Consider the following 5,142-nt stretch of genomic DNA (forward strand, 5'->3'; position numbering starts at 1 on the left):
ACTATGCAAATAATCAACACCGAGAACTGACTTTCACAGTAGGAGACTTTGTGTATCTCAAGGTGTCACCTATAAGAGGTCTATGTAGATTCAAGGTTAAGGGCAATAATTCACCTCGGTTTATTGGTCCATACAAGATACTGGAAAGACGGGGAGAAGTATCTTACCAGCTTGAGTTACCACCTCAACTCTCAGGAATGCATGATGTTTTCCATGTGTCACAATTGAAAGAGTGTCTGAGAGTTCCCGAGGAACAACTACCGGTAGAGGAACTAGATGTGCAAGAAGATCTCTCTTACTCAGAATATCCGATCAAGATTCTTGAGATGTCAGAATGAGTTACCCGGAACAGGCGAGTCTATATGTGTGAAGTGCAGTGGAAGCATCATTCAGAAGAGGAAGCTACCTAGTAAAGAGAAGATGATATGAATGCAGATTTTTCCTATCTCTTCTCTGATCCTTCTGAATCTCGAGGGCGAGATTCAACATAAGGGAGGGGGGGGGGGGGTAGGTTTGTAACACCCTAAACTCTCAATTTTTACGATAGTTTAAAATTTGCTAGAAGTAAATAGGAGTTGTAAATTTAATTTAATTTAGAAGTAAATTAATTTCTAAATTTAAATTGCCATAGGTTATATTTTTGTTTGATACATTCATGCTGTCATAGTTGCAATAGGTTTTTATGCGTGAAGAATGTTTGCAAAAGTTTGCTCGAAGGCACTCGCTTAAACCTCTTTTGAAAATGGATCAGAATCATAAAAGAAAAGCCATTAAAATTTACAAAAGCTCCCGGGCAGATTTCCTGCCCTAAACCCAGCCCAACCCCTCCCTTCGCCTCTCTCCCCCGCATTGGCTGCCTTCCTCCCTCTCCTGCTTGGGCATCGGGCCAGCCTGCCCCACACTCGAGCTGGCCGCTGCCCGCGCTGAGCCGCTCACCCCCTCCAGCCCCTCTCTCTACCGCGTGGGCCCGGTTGAAACCGCCAGAGCCGCCGCTCCCGAGCCAGTGCCCCTTCTTCTTTCTCCTGCTGGCTCGATCCCCTCCACCATTACCGCACCCAAATCCTGCCAGGATTCAAAATCCCACCGCCTCCCCGGGTCATTTCTCTCCGATTCAAACTCGCTCCCGCAATCATCACCCTCAATCAAGTTATTCGCCCATTTTCCCCATCCTAATACCTCTCTAATGCCGAAAACTGCCACCTTTATGGCCATTGAAGCCGCCGACCAATTCTTCAAGCCCCGGCCGATTCTCTTCCCCTCTCATGTACATAAGCCATCCTTCACCATCTTGGCGAGGTTCCGCACCATTTCCACCCATTCTCACCCCTTTTCCCCTGTTTGTCCCCTCTATGGCATCGCAGGGTCGTCGGATTGGTTCCTGGTCACTTCTCGGTGTCTCCCGACCCCTGGAGCACTGCTCGCACCGAGCTTGAGCTCCACCGAACGCCTCTTGTCGTTGCCGGCCATCCACCACCCCTCTCCACCTTTGTGATCCCCTTGGTAAAGATCCCCATACCCTCCTCTCTCTTTTGCACTTCTTTGTGTCAAGTTCCGTGGCCGGATGCGCATTTTCGCGTGACTCCGGCGATGCTCCGGCCACCTTCCGCCATCGGCCGGCCAGAGGCCATGTCCAGTGCCATGGGCCCGAGTTCTTTTCCCCCCATCAATTTTCAGCCGTTTGATACAGATCTGGCGGCCTAGATCGCATATCCCTTCACTCATAGGTAACCGGTCCACCGTGGACCATGATCCGGCCTTCAGGTCGTTGTCCATGGGCCCATGAACCTTTTCTGTGAGTTTTTCAATAGAAAAATATTTCCTTTTTGCTTTATGACATCATAATCAAGATTTTTAGTATAAAATTTATTCGGTTTATTCTCTGAAATAATGTAAAATTTACAGAAAAGCCCCTACAACTTCAAAAGCTTATAACTTTTTGCTCGTAGCTTCGATTTGGGCGATTTTTGCACTCGAATTCTCGTAGCGACATGTAGAATCTTGTTATAGGTTTTTTTTAACCTAGTTTTAGTACTTTTTGATGTACTGTTCTTAGTGATTTCCCTTGTATGCTTTTCCAGTGTGCCGATTAGGAGGTGAGTAGTTTGTGCACCTGCAAGACTAAGCTTTTGAAGACTTTAAGCAACACTCAGCTGAAGACAAGTGTACTTGAACATCTTGCTCCTATTTTAGTGTTTATATGTATTAATTTATCCTTCTTTGCATGCTTGTCTAAAATGAAAGCCTATGATTAGGGTTTACTAGATTTTGTATGATTATCCTTGTCACCGTTGATGATGAAATGAAGAGTAGATATGCTAGTTGCTATCATGGTTGGGGTAAATGTTAATATTGACTAATGTCTATACAACATGAATTGGGTATGTTAATTTTGTAGCAATATGGTATAGGGATTCTAGCAGGATCATTGTGTGATGATAGTGCAGAATGCACGTGTGCGAGGAATGCACAATTGGTTTGTGGTTGTTCCTATGTGGGATAATAAGGACTGGTTCTTGAAGCATGTAACCCGGATAAATCGTACAACCATGAGGCTTAGATGGGTACAGCCTGGCTAATTAATTAGCCACCCCTCCGATTCTGTGGGTACCGGTGGATGGTTAAGTGGCATAAGAGAGGGCTTCTGCAGTAATGGAATCACTGTTAGTGGTGAAACCTTAGTGGGTGCCTACAAGTCAGCGAGAGCTTTGTGAAGTCCTTGTAGTGAGAAACTGACTCCACACCATGGAAGTGTGAAGCAGCATGAGAATCACGACTCATGGGGAAAGCTGTGCAAACTTTGCAGAGTATAAAATTGATCGATCAACAATGCTCACGGTCAAGAGTGGCTTGGACTTCTTCTTGATTAGATGGGATCAGGGTTTTGGTATGGTTGGTCAGGTAGTCTGGTAATGGAATTAGCTGGTGAGTTTTGGTAGTCAGATGGAATCCGATGATTCATTCCTTCTTGTTATAGTTGTGTTTTCACATTAGTAAATATGATGCTTGTTTTTGGAGTCATATGTTAAGGTTGCTTAGTGCAGTCTACCAGGGTCTAACTTTTTCTTGACTTAAGCTCCATAGCATATTTTTTTCTACACTTGCAGAGTACATTATGTAGTCACACTCGTTGCTCCCTCTCTTTCATCCTTCTACTTTTTAGAAGTTGTCAATGAAGCTGCATCTTTCGATGAAGATGACTTCGATCTAGAGCTCCTTTTCTAGGTTAGTGTGCCCCCGATTGACACCTGGGAAGATGAAAGACCCTTTGGCCCTGGAGTTTATCTTTTCCGCTGTGTTTTCTGTTAACCCTCGGGTCCTTTTATAATAAGCTAATGATGTTACTATAATGACAACATTATGACGATACATTGATGATGTAACACATGTATGAAAACTTGATCCTGACATACATGTGTTGTACCTAGTTTTGTTCCATTAAAACTAGGTGTTATATTTGTAAATATTAGGACAAAGAGGTACAAAAAGAAACTTTAGTTGGTTGCTTAGTGGGTTTGACACATTTGCTAACCTATGTCCTAAGCATTTTTAAGGCTACTTCATTAAATCAAGATCTGATACCATGCTGTAAGGAACCTTCCAAACAATATTCTAATTAATCATTAAATCGATCATTTAATTAATTATAACTTCAATGATTAATCAGAATACCGCTCCGGTAGTCCCGGTACGTGTTTTGTATCCAAGATCAGAACACATGTCTTTCCAACATATCACATCTTAACAAAGAGCGAGTAATTTAATTATATTACAAGTTCTTAAGCATCTATAATTTCTTATAATTTACAGCAAAAGAGAGATAGGAGGAGACTGAAACTAACCAACTCCTAGACAGAAGAGAACTATGCAGCGGAAGCTAAAACTATAAACAACAAAAAGAGGATGGAGCCATATGCCCTTAGGCTCCATCACAAAAGCACAACCTCTGAGTAGTTGCCTACTTGTGCCCGCCACCACCCTCGGCGAGTGTGAAGTAGCCAAAGACTAGCTCCTCCTGGCCGGTAGCAAAAGAGCAGCGTAAGTATGAAGGTACTCGCAAGACTTAATCCATATTGGGTACTTATAGATAATCCAACTCCAAGTATTATGAAGTGAGATTTTAGCAAGAATACGGCCACATGGTTAAGTAAATTTATATGCGAAAACAAAATTTAACAAAAACATATGAGAGCATCTAGACTTAACCAACACAACTATCTAACCCATAACTATCAACTGAACATATATGTAAAAGGAAACATAGTACTAATGTCTGTAAAGAACCATCTCAACCCAATAACCATCTCAAACCAAACTTGAAACTCTACAACTACTGCAAATGGATAAAAGTATGCTCATGACCGATAGCATGGTATTTTGAAATATTTTTACACCCTGCAGGGGTACAACTTTACCCACAAGACTCGAGGACCATACGACTTGAGTGACCACGCAGGTCCACCCAAGGGGCTACTCATGTCAACCTTTCCCAATAAGCTTCAACCATCTGAATCAGGCATCGCTCAATCCGGAGCCCACTTAGGTTAACTCTTGGAGCAACCTCAAGTGTCTCTTACAAGCCCTCCCACTCACACTGTCGATGTGCAAGCTCAAATGATTATAGATACAGAGGTATTTGGCTTATCTTACTATTATATCAACATGTGGTAAGTACGGTAAGTGCTAGAGCCAACTGCAACAACGATCAGTGCTTAAGTGATGCATGCGGTCTACGGTGTCCAGGTTTCTCTTCTAACCTACCCCGGGGAACTCCACATTGGGGCAGGAGAAACACCCCTAACATCGCTCACATCTCGCCTCATCCTCACTACTCAACCAATCAATACCACCAACCCAATATTGTTATCATTTCTTTTATGAACGAGTAAATAAACCCTAAGCTTGCGAACGGGCGTTGAACCACCGCTCGACTTCTACCAAAAGACCTAAGCATTACTAAGCACATCGCCACTATTTTACATTTGACCATGATACATAAACAATCTAGGTTACAACGGAGCGATAAACAACATCATGGTAGGACAATGCAACAATTAGGATCTACCCATACCATCCTGACATTTGACTCATTATCATGCAAACATACATAAGGCATAATTTATCACATTTGACCTAAATGATCCA

The sequence above is a fragment of the Phragmites australis genome, chromosome 14 (genome assembly GCF_958298935.1).
Source record: "Phragmites australis chromosome 14, lpPhrAust1.1, whole genome shotgun sequence".
Taxonomy (NCBI): Eukaryota; Viridiplantae; Streptophyta; class Magnoliopsida; order Poales; family Poaceae; genus Phragmites; species Phragmites australis.